Source organism: Elephas maximus, chromosome 11 (assembly GCF_024166365.1).
Source record: "Elephas maximus indicus isolate mEleMax1 chromosome 11, mEleMax1 primary haplotype, whole genome shotgun sequence".
NCBI lineage: Eukaryota > Metazoa > Chordata > Mammalia > Proboscidea > Elephantidae > Elephas > Elephas maximus.
In genome coordinates this window covers 24768707-24787789 of record NC_064829.1, presented here as the reverse complement: position 1 = coordinate 24787789, position 19083 = coordinate 24768707, and positions in this window count along the sequence as shown.

Below are 19083 nucleotides of genomic sequence, written 5' to 3'. Positions count from 1 at the left end.
TTCTCCTGTAATAGACCCATACAGGTCCATGCAGTGGGGAATGATATTCAAAGTCCACGGACTGTTTATGCCTGGACAGGAGCCACTTCTGTTATAAGCTCCCCAGATTAGTTGAACTGGCAAATTATATTTTTCCCCAATTGTTTATTTATTCCTTCTCTAAGGCTGGGAGGATGGCTCCAGGTGCTCAGTAGGACTGTCTCAGGCCCCGGGAAATCAAAAGCCACTGCAGCTGGTTTGGGGGCGGGGGCACGGTAAAATATACGCAAGTATTTAGCTTTTACGGAGAGCGCCATTCCTGTCTTGTTCCAGAGGTGTGAGTAGGCTGTGTGGCTGGCTGCTTCTCCCTCAGGAAACTGCAACCGAACAGTACTACCAGCCTGCCTCAGCCGCTCCTGGGAATGGTACCTAAGGGATCCCGACGATTCAGGTCCAGCAATTCCTGTCCACTTCTGAACCATCTCTCCCTCACTCGGCAACTTAGTCCATTTTTTAACTTTGCTTTTGATGTTTAGGTTTCTTAGGCTTTTATAAATATAATTTTTTCACTTTTTTTGTGTCTTTGTTGTAAGAGGGTTCGCAGGAAGCGTCTCGCTATTCCGCCATCTTGGCCCCACCTCACCTGTTCATTCTTGACCAGTGAGAGACAAGAACCTTATTCTATCCGGTAACAGGTGCAACAGTGAACTCAAACATAGTAACGATTGTGAGGATGGCATAGGACCAGGCAATGGTTCATTGTGTTGTACATAGGGTTGTTGTGAATCAGAAAAGAGATCTGGTTGCACAGTGGTTAAAATGCTTGACTGTCAACTGAAGGGTCATCGTTTGGAACCCACCAGCTGTTCCTCAGGAGAAAGATATGTCTGTCTGCTTCGGTTAAGATTTACAGTCTTGAAAACCTTATGGGGATTTTACTTTGTCCTATAGAGCCGGAATGAGTTGGAATTGACTTGAGGACAGTGGACTTATGAGTTGGAAAGGACTCAGCAATACCTATCTACAACAGCATGCCATGTAGAATGGGCAGGGACTTAGAGATTGTTTTAGGTCTGAAAAAATGCCTGAGATAGGCACAGATCCTGAGCTATATGGATCTGTTTAAGAGGACAGCAAAATCTTTAGTTTATCTGGAGGGAAAGCTTATTATTTTTTTGAGAGTTATAAATGGGGGCTGAAGTATGGTACTCTTCAAAGGGTACGTTAAGGTGTTTGAAAAATTGGTTAATATTAATAGTAACCTTTATAATGGTGGTTAATAGTAGAGTGTGTTCTTTATTGGCTCTCAAAACTTAATTTAGCCTATAAAATGCAACATAAGAATTTGCAATACAAATTAATAAAAACAGAAGTACTGTAGTACCGACAATTATATAGAAACACAATACCAATGAATAAGGAATAGTTTTATGTTTCATATGTATTTCTACATAGGCATGTTAATGCAGGGAGAAATTGATTTAATTAGAGGAATGTGATAGATGAAAATTTATGGAGTTTCTGAAGGGGCATTCTGGGCATTTGAAAAGATTTAAAGTTTGAGAAACAGTTCCTCTGTAGGCACTTAAAATGGTTGTAATAACACATTTGCCAATTCAGAATTTTTCACATGTACAATTCAGTGACACTAATTACTTCAGTCATGTGCAACCATCATCAGTGTTTCTTGACAAATTTTCTGTCACCATTAACAGAAACTCAAAATTTCCCTTCACACCTCCCTTCCATCCCTGGTAACCACTGTTGAACTTTGGTCTCTGTATATTTATATTTGCCTATTCTAGGCATTTCATGTAAATGAGATTATACAGTATTTATCCTTTTGTAATCGACTGACTTCTCAAGGCTCATCCATGTTTAGCATGTATCAGGACTTCATTTCTCTGTTTGGCTGAATTGTATTCCATTGTATAGATGCAGCACATTTTGTTTATCCATTCAGCTTGGGTTGTTTCCACCTTTTGGGTGCCGTGGAAAATGCTGCAATGAATATTGGTCTATGCGTCTGTGTTGCTGCTTTCAAGTCTCTTGGATACGTACCTAGGATTGGGATTACTGGGTGATACGGTAATTCCGTGTTTTAATTTTTTGAGTAACTGCCATACCGTTTTCCACAGTGGCTGTACATTTTCGTCTGTAGACACTTTCGTTAGGAGTGGTTCAGCTGTCATTGGAGAGAGAACTGGCTGATGTTAGTTCATCTGTTTGAATGCCAGCTGTGGTGCTTTGTACCTGGGTCATTCCAGGAAAGTTACTTCACTGTAAAATGAGGATAATAGTACTCACGTCATGTAGGGGGTATGGGGAGAAAATGAAAATGTGGATGAAGACAGTACAGTGCCTGATGCAGACTAGGTGCTCAGGAAATACTCATTTGATTATCCTGGCCCCCACCTTTTTTGCAGATATATCCTTCTTTAAGGAAGGAGAAGGTAGAGGGTAAGGATTGAGGGATCAGGAGATTTATCCTTTTTTTTTTAATTGTGGTAAATACATGTTTCAAAACATTTGCCATTTCAACATTTTTTACATGTACAGTTCACTGACATTAATACATTCATCACGTTGGGCAACCATCAATCACCATTAACCATTTCTAAAATTTCCCATCACCTTTAAGCATTAGCCCCCGTTTCCTTCTTCCCCCCACACCCCTAGTAACCATGAATAAACTTTGGTCTCTGTGCATTTGTCTTTTCTATATATTTCATCTAAGTGGGGTTATACAAAGTTTTTCTTTTGTTTCTGATTTATTTCACCCAGCATAAAGTTTTAAAGGTTCATCCACGTTATAGCAAGTATCAGACCTATGTCTCTTTGTGCTGAGTAATATTCCATCATAAGTGTGTTCCACATTTTACTTATCCATTCATTTGTGAAGGGACACGTAGATTCTTTCTACCTTTTGGCTATTGTGAATAATGCTGCAGTGAGCATTGGTTGCAAGTGTCTGCTTGAGACTCTGCTTTCAAGACTTTTGGGTATATACCTGGGAGTGGAATTGCTGAGGAACAGGAGATTCATCTTAGGTAAGCTGGGCAAGAGAGAGAAGGGCAGTGAAGATTAATGAGTAGATAGATAAATGGTAGGTAGAGAGATGATAGACCAATAGATAGGTAGAGGTGGATAGAGACCTCACATACACACACACACACACACACACACACACACACACACACACACACACACACACTTTCACCAGGCACGGCAGCAGCTACTTCAAGTAGAACTAGTTAGCTGTGTCTGAGTGCTAGAGAAGCACACTGGAGATGGGGCTACTACGTACAAGCATGTGGGTATAAACACAGGTGGTGCTACCTTTTTAATGTATTAGTCTTTCGTACAAATTATACGTCCTAATTCTGCATTCTACCATTACATCTCTATCCATTTGATAAGCTCAGAGTTTTCTGTGTTAGCCGATGAACCGTGATTCACTGGCAGCCTGCCAACAGTTTAGGCTTAGAGGTGGGTTAACTTCTTGAAATAATAGTATGTGTAGTTTTTGTGTAGTTATTTACTGTGTTTCTACTTATAAAATTATATGAAAAACGGACAAATGAACGTGCTGATTGCAGTGACCCAGATACAGGTCTCGTATGTGTAATATCATTGAACCAAAGACGAAAGTCATGACGTGCATGCCAGGTGACAGAGCTTTAGTCTGAATCAGAATTTCATTCGACTGAATGTTCAGTTTTTAGGAAGAGAACAAAATTAAAGACTTAACGTATAAAATAATGAGAATATATCATTGATTATATCTCAAAGGTAAGCTATTATGAAGGATTTTATTTTGTAGCTCTCTTTATAACAAGCATTTTAATTGAAAAGTTTTCAACAGATACCTGTGTGTCAATCTTTGTTATAAGCACTTTATCAATATTCACCTATTTAATCCTTACCATAATATTATGCTGTAAATACAATTATTATTAGCATTTTACACATAAGAGAGCTCGGGCACGGAGGATAGGCAGCTTACTGAAGTCACACAGCTGTTATGTAGCTGTCCTGGATTGATTTGTGTCTCCCCAAAATGTGTGTCAACTTGGCTAGCCTATGATTTCCAGTGTTGTGTGATTGTCTGCCACTTTGTCATCTGATGTAATTTTCCTACATGTTATAAATCCTATCTCTATGATGTTAATGAGGCAGGATTAGAGGCAGTTATGTTAATGAGGCAGGACTCAATCTACAAGATTAGGTTGTGTTTTAAGCCAATTTTTTCGAGATATAAAAGACAGAAGCGAGCAAAGAGACATGGGGACCTCATACCACCAAGAAACAAGGGCCAGGAGAATAATGTATCTTTTGGACATGGGGTCCCTGCACTGAGAAGCTCCTAGACCAGGTGAAGATTGATGAGAAGGACCTTCCCTCAGGGCAAATGGAGAGAGAAAGCCTTCCTCTGGAGCTGGTGCCCTAAATTCAGACTTCCTGCCTCCTAGACTGTGAGAGAATAAATTTTTCCTTGTTAAAGCCATCCAGTTGTGGTATTTCTGTTACAGCAGCACTAGATAACTAAGACAGTTGCAGAGCTGGATTTGAACCCAGCCTGTTTGGCTCCAGAGTTGGATTTTGAGAAGATGTAACAGGAGAAAGGCATATGCAGCTGGTTGTTGGTGTGTTCATAGGTTATATGTGGGTGACCAGGGTAGGGCCTTCTTTCTCCTTTGACTCTTTAGAAGACCACTAAAACACATGAAAAAAAAAAAGATGAGAAAAATTAAAACAAAATCCTTTTATTAAACACATACTTTTGTTTCTGCTATGAATTTTGAAAACAGTTCTTTAAAAAAAACAATAGTTGAGCTTTATCTTTTAGGAAAAAATGAAACACATGGTTTCTACTTTTATTAGTCTTACCACTTTCAAGTTAGTTTTTATTGCATTTAAGTTTTAAAAGGGGTGTATTTCTCTGTATTAATTCACTTGACATTTGGGCAGATCGGGAGCAGTTTGTAAAGCAAGGCCTGCACTATATTCCCTTTTACTGTCTCTGGGATTATCCCACTTGACTTCTTCGAAGACCTATTTTGTACAGTGCCTAGTTTGCTAATGTAGTGCTTGATTGTAGACAGCAGTCAGCTTCCTTGTTTATGGCAGGAGTCACCATAATTTTGGGTAGGTAGACTTTTTTTGGTTTATAAAAATCTCTAAGATCTCGGGGGATGTGTGTGTGGGGGGGGGGTGGCAGGGTGAGTAGGAGTGGGGTTTGGTTACTGAGCCTGAAGTATATAAGCTAGAGGAGAGCTACTGTCAAAGACACCGTGGGATGGAAGGGACCACATTCCCATTAAACCTGTTGGAGAGCATGCATGAAGCTGTTTAAAGCTGAAACGTTTTGACTGTCCTTTGGAAAGGTTTGATAAAGGACTATTTTGAGTTTGTTTCTTTGCTGCCTATGATACAAGCTGTCCAATTCCCAGCATGGATGGGATTGCGGAGACAAGGATGTAGAAACTGGATCACTTCCCAGAATTTGTAGTCACATCTTCACAGTATGGCCTCATTATTTTTCTTGGAGAATTTTTTCCCCAGAATATTGTGGGGGAAGTGAAATATGTTTAAATATTAACAAAATTTAATGAAATAAAATGTATTATGGTTTTTGCCACATTCCTAGTTTTGGATAATGATTTCCTGAAACAAAAAATGAAAAATTATGCATACTGAAATGCACATTGCAACAATAAAGCATTTAACGAGCATTCATTGTCACCTTGAGTCAAGAGGACACTGAATTCAAGACTTTCTTTGCATTATTTACAGAATTTAATTATAGTGTGTTAAATTCTAGGGGAAAAATATGTTTTAAGCAAAGAATTGAAGTTGTAGTACGTTGTTCCATTAAAAAATAACATAAAAAGTCAAAAGGATTATGTGTTTGCAAAAATTATGTGTGTGCATTGAGCTGTAATTAGGGTTATCATGTAATTTATTGTACAAGCCAGGACACTTTGGAGAACGAAAGAGGGCATTTACTAAATGGAACATAGTAGGTAAGCACTGTAAACTGGGACTATCTTGTGCAAACCAAGAGCTTTGATTGCTGAGGAAATGAATATTAAAAAAAGGAAAATAAAAAGAGTTGAAAATTTTTATTTAATATTGAAGAGAATTATTCTTGGATCTGGGATTTGATTTTACTCTACTTACAAATGAATAGATCAGCCTGTTACTGTTTCACAGATGCTTGCGGAAGGCATGAGATTCCTGGGTCAGAGACAAAAGGGTTTATAATTCTTGGCATAGCAAGCAGCACATTTGTATTGGTTTTTTGTCCCTCAAACTTCACAAGAACAACTCATTGTGGTCCAGATGAGTGCTGTGCACACAATGTATTTGCATCACAGCTGAGTTGCACACTGAGTTGAGCTACATGCTGAGTGTCATCCACTGATTTTATAGCAGTCTTTATATGGAAGCGTACCATTTGTTCAGGGTTGAAGGGAGTATGGGGAGATGTTAACTCATCTCTCAAGGTTACCAGTTGATAACCCTGAGAAGTAGCCTGGGTAAAAGGATGGTGAGAGTCTTGCAGTCCTGGCATACCTTAACAAGATGTATAGGAGTACGGGAGGCCCCAGAAAGACTCTCTCTCCCAACAATTATATGTTATAAAAATGTATTGTCTTGACAATTTTAGATCAGCTGCTAACAGAGAGATTGGAGGCTGAGTCTACCCAGAAGTACCTTGTAAGAACGATCTACTTCTAGAAAAAAAAAAAAAGATTGAAAACTATGAAGCAAAGTTCTACCCTGACACACAAGGGGTCACCATGATTTGGAGTTGACTCAAGAGCAACTAGTTTTTTGTTTTTCTATTGTGTCAAAGTAGAAGGTGAGGAAACACTATCAGGGAGAGCCTCATGGAATTCAGAAGGGCTGGTTTATCATGATATTGATAAACTTCTGAAAAACCAAGCCGGTTTTTTTTTTTTTTTTTTTTAATTATAGTGTTCTAGAAACAAACACAGGATTTAGAGATCAAATTGTTAAGTTTTCTGCCGCACTCTAGGCTGGCGCCTATTATTGTAACACCAGCTAGGTGATATTCATTTGTGGATATGTTAGGAAAGCACATGAAGGGCTGTCCACTATTATGAAATACCAGTAGTACTGACTTATTAATGTGGTAACACATAAAAAAAAATACTTAATTTTTTTTTTTTTATTTGGCTTGTACCAAGAAGTGAGAACTTCCTGAATTAAGAAAAAGATTTGATAGTGTGTTAGCCTAATTACCATGATGCTAGATATCCACTTAAGCCACAGTGGCTGCCCCTCGGAGTAAACCCAATCAGATTTCCCCAAGTAACCTCTCCTAGCTACCGTGGTGGTAAAATCTGCCTTGAGAACCCTGCTTCCAGCATATGTCAAATGTGGAAGTCAGGGAAATTCTTTCTGGTGCAACTTTCATGCCTTTCTGTGGAAATGATAACTTATTACTAAAGTAAATTGTTTCAGGTTATTTTACACTGGGATTTTCCTGTGTATTTACGGTTTTATGAGTTAGTGTTCATTTTGGTTAGCCTTTTATTTCCTTTTATATCTAGAGGATATAGAGGTTCATTTTGAAGTCTGAGGGCTCTGTTTGCTGAAGTAGTATGGAACTGTGGCCAGATGTGAGAATTTGTCTAAAGCAATTATCCTGAAAGGGTGTTCTCTCCAGTTCAGAGTTTCCTATTAACTGGAATGTGATTTCTTGACTAAATAAAGTGGTAGGGTTAACTGTGATGAAATAGTTATTTGAACAAATCTGATTGTTCCAGTGATGAGACATTTCCCTCATTTATGACCCTAGCCTTGAGCCTGATCCTTCTATTGTACTTCTTGGTTGTAATGAGTGCCATATGTGGGAAATATAGTTGGGAATTTATTATTTTGTCATGCATTCTGTTGTTGCCTGTTACGTGACTAGTGTCTACAAGTTTCAAATATCTAAGGCTTAGGATGAGTGAATGGAATTCCAAGGTTCCTGAGTACCAGGAAGAGTTATTACCCATTGATATTATAAATTGAAAGTATGATATGGGGAATTTTCTGGCAGAATATATCTTTTCATAATAAATTTATTGAGTACCTACTACATGCCAAGCACTGTGCTGTGTTAGCGTTTCAGAAATAAAGACAGTTTTCCTCTGAAGTTTTACATAGTCTAGTTGCACCATAGACAAATGGTGATGAAGATTATGATACCTGCCACAATGGAAGTGCTCACAGTGTGGGAACCCAGGAGACAGATATCTGTTGGGGACTAAAGAATGCTTCCTGAAGAAGTGACCTCCGAGCTGAGCTTTGATGGTTGGGGAGAAATTGTCTAGGCTGGGGGAGCTGGAGGTTGGTGAACGTGTTGAGTCCTGAGGGAGTGTTGTGTATCTTAGGAACCACCCAGAGTTCAAAGTTGGAGTGTGGGCGTGCACTTCAGATGAGATTGAAGAGTTTGAACCAGTCAGACCTGAGACATTTTGTAGGCCTTGCTAAGACACTTGAATTCCATCTTGAAGGTAGTGGGGACCACTGTTTGATTTTAAGCGGAGAAGTTATCCACTCAGGATTTTGAAAGGCAAATCACTTTGTTTGCAGAACGGAGAATGAATTGGAGGGAGTCAAGATGATCAATGGAGAGATGGGATAGGAGCTTATAGGAGCAACTCAGAGTAGACATTATAAAGTTTTTTATTGTAGCCCTGTTGTAATATGGATATAGAGGAAGGAGCAAAATTAACAGATATTAAGTGTTTTATTGACTATGCAAAAGCATTCGACTGTGTGGATCATGACAAATTATGGATTACGTTGCAAAGAATGAGAATTCCAGAACACTTAAATGTGCTCATGTGAAACCTATACATAGACCAAGAGACAGTCGTTCAAATAGAACAGGGGCATTTTGCATGGTTTAAAATCAGGAAAGGTGTGCGTCAGGGTTATGTTCTTTCACCATACTTACTCAGTCTGTGTGCTGAGCAAGTCATCTGAGAAGCTGGACCGTACGAAAAAGAATGTGGCATCAGGATTGGAGGAAGACTCATTGCAACCTGCGATATACAGATGACACAACTCTGCTTACTGAAAGCAAGGAGAACTTAAAGCACTTACTGATGAAGATCAAAGATGTTATGGATTGAATTTTATCCCCCAAAACTGAGTGTCAACTTGTCTAGGCCATGATTCCCAATATCTTGTGATTGTCTACCATCTTGTCATCTAATGTGATTTTCCTATGTGTTGTAAATCCTACCTCTATAATGTTAATGAGGAAGGATTAGAGGCAATTATTTTAATGAGGTGGGACTCAGTCTACGAGATTAGGTTGTATCTTAAGTCATTCTCATTTGAGATACAAAGGAGAGAAACAAGCAGAGAGATAGGGGACCTCACACCACCAAGAAACAAGAGCCAGGAGAATAGTGCGTTCTTTGGACCTGAGATCCCTGCACTGAAGGACTTCTAGTCCAGGGAAAGATTGATGACAAGGACCTTCCTCTAGAGCCTACAGAGAGAGAAAGGCTTCCCTGGAGCTGATGCCCTGAATTTGAATTTCTAACCTACTAGACTGTGAGAGAATAAACTTCTGTTTGTTGAAGCCATTCACCTGTGGTATTTCTGTTATAGCAGCACTAGATAACTAAGACAAAAGACTATAGCCTTTAGTATGGATTACACCTCAATGTAAAGGGAATAAAAATCCTCACAACTGGACCAAAAAGCCACATCATGATAAACAGAGAAAAGACTGAAGTTGTCAAGAATTTCATTTTATTTGGATCCACAATCAATGCCTGTGGAAGCAGCAGTCAGGATATCAAATGATATATTGCATTGGGCAAATCTGCTGCTTTGAGGACTAAGATGCACCTGACCCAAGCCATGATATTTTCAGTCTCATATGAATGTGAAAGCTGGACGGTGAATAAGGAAAACCAAAGAAGAATTGATGCCTTTGAATTGTGGTGTTGGTGAAGAATATTTAATATACCATGGACTGCCAGAAGAACAAACAAGCTGATCTTGGAAGAAGTATAGTCAGAGTGCTCCTTAGAAGTGGGGATGGTGAAACTTCGTCTTCCGTACTTTGGACATGTTATCAGGAGGGACCAGTCCCTGGAGAAGGATATCATGCTTGATGACATAGAGGGTCAATGAAAAAGAGGATGACCCTTTTTGAGCTGGATTGACACAGTGGCTGCAACAAAGGACTCAAACATAGGAATGATGGTGAGGATGGCGCAGGACAGCACAGGATGGGGTGGTGTTTTGTTCTGTTGTACATAGGGTCGCTATGAGTGAGAACCTACTCGACAGCACCTATCAACAACAACAACTCACAATATGCCTAATACTGTTCTAGGATTTGGGGAAATAGAGAATAAAATAGACAAAACAAATTGCTCTTATATAGCTTATATTTTACTTAAGGGTTAACTAAACAATACTAAAAAAACCAAGCCAGGTATACTAATGTGTTAAACAGTGATATGTGATAAGGAGAAAAAAAAATCATAGCAGGGGAGGGGGATGGGATAGGTTGAAAGGTTAGATGAGGTGGCCAGGGAAGGTCCCATGGAGGAGGTAGAACTAGTTTTGGAGGAGCAGAGTTGGGGGCGGATATGATGACTTCAGTTCAGCCAGTTTGAGGTTCATTGCGGAGCGATGGATCACTTTATATGGCCTTTCTCACCATGGTCTTGTAACTCTCGCAAAGTGGTTTGGTGGGACTATTCAAATAAGGTGCTTTTGGCCCACCAAGGGGATTAGATAGATTACTAATAATGCAGGTAAGCTGCATGGCACCCTTGTGGGATGGGACCATGCAAATAAGGTATACAGAACCCTAACGAGGGGATTGGTGAGTTTTGTCATCCCTCTAGGCTTAAAATGAGCCACGCCAGTGTCAGGAAGCGGGGACCTGACTACCATCAAGAAAAAGATGGCAGTAGAGCATGTCTTTTAGACCTGGGAGATAGAGCTGTAACTCCAGATACGGCAGGATGGCAAGAAGCAGCAGCAGAGAAACCATGGCAGCAGAGGCAGCAGAACCAGGAGACTGGCAAAAGGTGGTGTGGTGGGCTTCCCGCCCTACAGAGCAAGAAAGCTGAGTGCCCTTAGGCAGAACGCTTGCTGGTAGAGTGGGGTGATTCTAGGCTTGCAGACCACTAGAGTAAGAGAGCTGAGTGCCTTTGGGTAAGAGGCTTGCTGATGGAGTGGGGTGCCTCCAGGCACTTATTGGCAGAGCTAAAGAGCTTTGTTACACTTGTAACCTATTATTTCCCTAATAAACCCCATAAATGTGAATATGGTCTGTGAATTCTGTGTGGCCATTGCAATGAATTACCAAACCTAGCAGAGAAGTAGAGAGTGCCTTGGGAGGGATGGCTGGTGTCAGAATTAGTAAAAAGATTGGAGAGAGGAGGTACGTCTAACCTCTGCCTCATAGGAATCAGCCTTGGGCTGTAGATCTTGATTCTCCTTCTCTTTTGTGAAGTTAGAGGTCACATGCCTCTACAATGACATTTTTACATTCATCAAGGTTAGAAGTGTCTAGTATGTTGTTAGATAAATAGGTCTAGAGCTAAGGAGAGGGGACTGGATTGAAGATAAGACTTAGAGTCATCTATTTGGAGGCGGCAGGCAGTTCAAGACCTGGAAGTGGATGAGATAATCCAGAAAGAATGTGTAGAGTGAGAAGTGAAGTGAGTCAAGAGAAGCTACCAGTATGTAAGGTGATGGCAAGCATACGAATCTGCAAAGGAGTTTGAAAAGGAATAGTCAATGAGGTGGTAAAACCAGGAGAGAGTAATATCATACAAACAGATGATAAAGTTTAAATGGGAATGGTCTACTGCATGAGATTTCACAGAATGGACAAGTAAGATTAAAAAAAAAAAAAAATTAAATGCATCCTTTGACTTTAGCAACACAAAAAGTCTCTGGCCACTCTTCCAGTTATATGTTCCTGCTTTACAAACTACCCCACACTTAGGGGCAACCGTTTTGTTATGTTCATGATCTGTGGATTAGTCATTTGGGTAAGGCTCTGTTGTGTGGTTCTTCTGCACATGTGGCTGGCATTGACTGGAGTCACTCAGTGATACCCAGCTGTGGAGCAATCACGAGGCTATAGGCACACATTTGGTGTCTCAGCAGAGATGGTTCAGCTGGGCCACTCTCCCTCTTCATGTCATTTCAGGGTTCTTCCATGTGGTCTCTGGTAGGTTAGTCAGACGTTTTATGTGGCAGCTCAGAGCTCCAAGAGCAACTGTTCCATGAGACTCAGGGGAATCTACAAGGCCTTTTGTGACCTAGCTTCAAAAGTCACACAGTATCACTTCTACCATTTTCTCTTGGTAAAAGTAAATCATTGGCAGCTCAGATTCAGCAGGAGAGAATGATACAGATGTGAATACCAGGAGGTGTAATTAATTGGAGGCCCATTTTTGGATACTCGTTTCATAAGACTTTGGCAAGAACAAAGGCAATACAGTGGTAAGACCAGAAGCCAAATTAAAGAAGACAGTGGAAAGTGAGGAATTGGTGCTTAGGGGTTAAGGAAGTGGAGATTCTCAGTGTAGACCATTAAAGCGAAGGAGACAGAACAGAAGCTAGAGCTAGTTAAGTAATTTTGTTTGTTAGTATCAATGTGATTTAAACATATGTTTTTTTTCTGCCAAGGCAAAGAGGGAAACAAAAACTGAAAGAAGGGAGAACTGATGGTAGGAGGGCTGTAGTATCACATTTTCTTTTTAAAAGGAATATTTGCCCTCAGTTAATAAAAAAAAATTTTTTTTTTTTTATTCTTTAGGTAGGTGTTCTGGTAATTGAACTCAGGTCTATGGCCATGTAAGAGATAATTCCCAAACTGGCTTAAAACAACAATAATCATTTATTTTCCTCATAAATCTTCAATTTAGGCAAGGCTTGGTAGGGAAAGCTCATCTCTGGTCTACATACATCAGCTTGGATGCCCAAGATAGTTCACTCATAGATGCGCAGGTTGGTGCCATTGCAGCCAGGGCTGAGGGCAGGGGGTATTGGTTACTTTCTGTAGGGCCTCCTCACATGGCCTGGCTTTCTTACAGCATGGTGGCTGAGTTCCAAGGGCTAGCATCTTAAGAGAGTGTACGCCCATAAGTGCCAGACTAAAGCCCTATCACGTTCTGTGACTGTCTTGGAATCACATGTTGTTGTTAGGTGCTGTCGTGTCGGTTCCAACTCATAGCGACCCTGTGTACCACAGAACAAAACACTGGCCGGTCCTGTGCCATCCTTATAATCATTGTTACGCGTGAGCCCATTGTTGCAGCCACTATGTTAGTCCGTCTTGTAGAAGTTCTTCTCTTTTCCGTTGACCCTGTACTTTACCAAGCATGATGTCCTTCTCCAGGGATTGATCCTTCCTGACAATATGTCCAAGTGGGTAAGATGCAGTCTCGCCGTCATTGCTTCTAAGGAGCATTCTGGTTGTACTTCTTCCAAGACAGATTTGTTTGTTCTTTTGGCAGTCAATGGTATATTCGATATTCTTCGCCAACACCACAATTCAAAGGCATCAATTCTTCTTCGGTCTTCCTTATTCATTGTTCAGCCTTCACATGCACGTGATGCAATTGAAAATACCATGGCTTGGGTCAGGCACACTTTAGTCTTCAATGTGACATCTTTGCTTTTCAACACTTTAAACAGGTTCTTTGCTGCAGATTTGCCCAGTGCAGTGTGTCTTTTGATTTCTTGACTGCTGCTTCCATGGGGGTTGATTGTGAATCCAAGTAAAATGAAATCTTCTGACAACTTCAAACTTTTCTCCATTTATCATGATGTGGCTTGTTGGTCCAGTTGTGAGGATTTTTATTTTCTTTATGTTGAGGTGTGATCCATACTGAAGGCTGTGGTCTTTGATCTTCATCAATAAGTGCTTCAAGTCCTCTTCACTTTCAGCGAGCAAGGTGGTGTCATCTGCATAACATAGGCTATTAATGAGTCTTCCTCCAATCCTAATGCCCCATTCTTGTTCATATAGTCCAGCTTCTTGGATTATGTGCTCAGCATACAGATTGAATAGGTATGGTGAAAGGATACAACCCTGACGCACACCTTTCCTGACTTTAAACCACTCTGTATCCCGTTGTTCTGTCTGAACAACTGCCTGTTGATCTATGTACAGGTTCCTCATGAGCACAATTAAGTGTTCTGGAATTAGCATTCTTCACAGTGTTATCCATAATTTGTTATGATGCACACAGCCGAATGCCTTTGCATAGTCAATAAAAAACAGGTAAACATCCTTCTGGTATTCTCTACTTTCAGCCAGAATCCATTTGACATCAGCAACGATATCCCTTGTTCCACTTTCTCTTCTGAATCTGGCCTGAATTTTTGGCAGTTCCATGTCAATATACTGCTGCAGCCCTTTTTGAATGATCTTCAGCAAAATTTTACTTGCGTGTGATATTAATGATATTGTTTGATAATTTCTGCATTCGGTTGGATCACCTTTCTTGGGAATAGGCATAAATATGGATCTCCTTCAGTTGGTTGACCAGGTAGCTGTCTTCCAAATTTCTTGGCATAGATGAGTGAGCGCCAGCACTACGTCCGTTTGTTGAAACATCTCAATCGATATTCTGTCAATTCCTGGAGGCTTGTTTTTTGCCAGTGCCTTCAGTGCAGCTTGGACTTCTTCCTTCAGTATCATGCGTTCCTGATCATATGCTACCTCTTGAAATGACCAATTCTTTTTTGTATAATGACTCTGTGTATTCCTTCCATCTTTTTTTGATGCTTCCTACATTTTTTAATGTTTTCCGCATAGAAACCTTCACTATTGCAACTTAAGGTTTGAATTTTTTCTTCAGTTCTTTCAGCTTGAGAAACACTGAGCATGTTCTTCCTTTTTGGTTTTCTATCTCCAGCTCTATGCACATGTCATTAAATACTTCACTTTGTCTTCTTTACTCAAAATGATAAGAAACAGCTACAAACATCCATTAATAATCAGAACCTGGAATGTGCGAAGTATGAATCTAGGAAAATTGGAATTCATCAAAAATGAAATGGAAATCATTAACATTGATATCCTAGGCATTAGTGAGCTGAAATGGACTGGTATTGGCCACTTTGAACCAGTCAATCATATAGTCTACTATCCCAGGAATGACAGCTTGAAGAGGAGTGGTGTTACATTCATCGTCCAAAAGAACATTCCAAGATCTATTCTGAAGTACAGTGCTGTCAGTGATAGGATAATATCTATATGCCTCAAGGAAAGCCAGTTAATATGACTATTATTCAAATTTATGTACCAATCACTGAGGGCAAAGATGAAGAAATTGAAGATTTTTATCACCTTCTGCAGTTAGAAATTGATCAAACATGCCATCAGGATGCATTGATAATTACTGGTGATTGGAATATGAAAGTTGCAAGTAAAGAAGAAGGATTGGTAGTTGGAAAATATGGCCTTAGTGATAGAAACAATGCCAGAGATTGATAGAATTTTGCAAGACCAATGACTTCTTCATTGCAAATACGTTTTTTTGCCAACGTAAATGGCATCTATACATGTGGACCTCACCAGATGAAATGCACAGGAATCAAATCTACTATGTCTATGGAAAGAGATGATGGAAAAGCTCAATATCATCAGTCAGAACAAGGCCAGGGGCTGACTTTGGAACAGAGTATCAATTGCTCATATGCAAGTTCAAGTTGAAACTGAAGAAAATCAGATCAAGTCCACGAGAGCCAAAGTATGAACTTGTGTATATCAAGTATATATTCAAGATATTCAAGTATATCTTAAATTTAAAGACCATTTCAGGAATAGATTTGAGGTGTTCAACACTAATGACTGAAGACCAGACAAGTTGTGGAATGACATCAAGGACATCATGCATGAAGAAAGCAAGAGGTCATTGGAAAGACAGGAAAGAAAGAAAAGGACCAAAATGGATGTCAGAGGAGACTCTGAAACTTGCTCTCGAAGGTTGAGCAGGTAAAACAAAAAGAAGAAATGATGAAGTAAAAGAACTGAACAAGATTCAAAGGGCAGCTCAAGAAGACAAAGTATAGTATTATAATGACATTTGGAATCACATAGCACCACTTTAATTGTTCTCTATTAGTTGACACAGTCATAAAGGGTGGGTCAGGTTTAAGGGGAGGGAGCATAGAGTCTACTTCTTGCAGGGGTCAGGGCAAGGTTCTAGAAGGGCCTGTGGGATGGGAAGTGTGATTGTGGCCATTTTTGGAAGATAGGCTCTGTTGCAGCAGGGGCTTTGGCCAGGCGGGGTTAGCTTCCTCAGGGGTGTGGAATGTTTTATGCTTGTGATTTCTGAATTTGTTCCTGTTTCCCAGAACACGGAGCATCCTCACACCCACAAGGCTCTCTCTGAAGGGTTAATCACAAGGCAACCAGCAATGGCTTCTCTCTTACCAAAATTTACTTATCATATTTATACCTGTTCAGCTCTCTGTTCTTGATCTTCTAAATGTGGTAGTTAATGATGGTTTTCTTTCTGATTAGTTAGCCAAAAGTAATGGTATAAGCCAGGGGGTGGGAAACTATGGCCTACTGGCCCAATCCTGTCCATGGCCTGTTTTTGTGAATATTTTGGTTGGCACACGGCCATGCCCTTTGGCTCATGAGTTGTCTAGGGCAGCTTTTGCACTGCAGCAACAGAGTTAAGTGGTTGCAACAAAGACCGTGTGGCCCTCAAGACCTAAATATTTACTGTCTGGCCTTTTAAAGAAAAATTTGCTGACTTCTGATCTAAGTTAATAAATCAACTAGGTAGTACACTCCTCAGTGAGTCTGGGTCTTGTTCCTGTGTAAGCCCTGCAAAGCTATGTGTATAGAAAGTGCTCCATCGGTATTTGTTAGATGAAGAATGAGAAACTTCTTCATGCTCATGAAATGTTAATGAGAGAGAACTGATAAACATATACATGCAAATTCATGTTAATGAAAGTGAGCTGGTCCCTAGGCACATAAAACCCATGTATCTTATCAGTGTATTTTGGGAGGGACTGTGAGCTTTTGAAACCCTGGTGACATAGTGGTTAAGAGCTATGGATGCTAACCAAAAAGGTCAGCAGTTCAAATCCACCAGGTGCTCCTCGGAAACTGTACGGGGCAGTTCTATGCTATCCTATAGGGTCACTGTGAGTTGGAATCAACTCGATGGCAGCAGGTTTGGTTTGTTTTTGTGAACTATGGCTGCTAACTAAAAAAGCCATCAGTTTGAATCCATCAGCCGCTCCTTGAAAACCTTGTGTGGCAATTCTACTCTGTCCTATGGGGTAGTTATGAGCCGGAATAGACTCAACAGCAATGAGTTTGAGTTTTTTTGGTACTTTAATCCAATAATGACTCAACTGGGGAGAAACAGCGGTGCGCTTTTGGGGGAGGTCTCATCAGAGCAGCATATGACTCCCTCCCTCAGTCTTCTGTCTCTTCTTTCCAGCTCCCAAGACCCTTTGCATCACGCGCCAATTTAACTTACGTGACTTAATCAATTTTGGTCAACAGTGGGTGTGGCTCTGCCTGCCATTCCACTGAAGGAGTTTATCCCAAGGGGAGCCTCAGATTCGATGGAGTCTGCTGGTCTCTCCATGGGCTCAGTGCCCACAGGTCTCTGAGTCTGAGCACATCATACTGTGCTGAATATGGCGCACGTTTTCATACGGCAATTCTTTAAACCCAGGCCAGCTAGTTTGCCTGGTGTTAGCTGGAGAACAGCAGTGTCTTCCATGCGTGGAGGGGGAGCTGGCTCTTCTGAGCTCAGCTCTAGGCGGTTTGTCATTTCTCGGGTGTAATTTTGACTGTATGTGATTTCTCCCTTACACGCAGACATTGGAAGGTGACATACGGATGCCAGACGTTTCTGCATGCTCTGGCCTGGGCATTACAACAGGACTCACAGGTAAGAAGGAGGGTCAGAATAAAAACCTCATCTTATTGCTTTCCTTCACCCCTGTATCCAAAATTAAGCCAGGTCCATACTTTCTTTATAATGTATTTTGCTTCTTTCCTCTCTGTCCAGATGCCTCTCGTTACTTTATACCTGGGCATTCTAGCAAATCTCGTAGCCATGCTCTGGGGCTCCTTGAGTTTCAGGACGTCCTCCTCATGTGAGTCTCACCACAACTCTATTCCCCCGCGATCCTATTTCTCACCAAATCCAGTTCTAACTACTCTGCTTGGCTTTCAGAGCCCTTCAGGAAGCCTTCTCAAGCCACGTGATTTCCTACCGTAAATTGCCCCCAGTGTACCTGAACTCTTCTGTTTCACAGCCACTGTGACTTGTCCAAAATTTCTAAATACCCTTCACTGCTATAGCTCAGGGTTTCTCAACCTTGTCGCTACTGACATTTTTGGACCAGACAGTTCTTTCTTGTGGGGGCTGCTTTGTGCATTGTAGGATGTTTAGCAGAATCCCCACCTTCTGCTCACTAGATGTCAGTAGCAACCCTTCTACCCAAATCCCCTGGAGGGCAAAACCACCCCTGTTGAGAATTGCTGCTCTTGCTTAAGCTGTAGCCCTGGCTTCCTTGAAGCTTCTCTGTTAAGGCAGCACTCACACCCCCTCTGCCTTGGGCTACTGCAGGGTGTGTCCATATCACCCATGAACTCTTTTTTTGGAGTTGTTTGCCAGTCATTTTAAGTGAGTTGGAAATCCTGGTGGTGCAGTGGTTAAGTGCTATGGCTGCTAACCAAAAGGTTGGCAGTTTGAATCCACCAGGCGCTCCTTGGAAACTCCAAGGGGCAGTTCTACTCTGTCCTCTAGGGTTGCTATGAGTTGGAATTGAGTTGACAACGAGTTTTAAGTGAGTTAATCTGTAGTCCCAATTGGCTTGTAAGTTCCTGAGATCAAGACCATGTGGCATACGACTTTTGTGCGACCTTGGGGAAGGCACTTACCCTGACTATGCCTAAGTTTTCTCACCTATGAAATAGTGATGATAATACCTACCTGAAGGCTGTTTCTAAGTTCAAGGAGTTAATGCATATGATGTGCTTAGAAGGGTCCTTAGCAGATAGTAAGCACACAATAATTGTTATCTGTTGTTGCCATG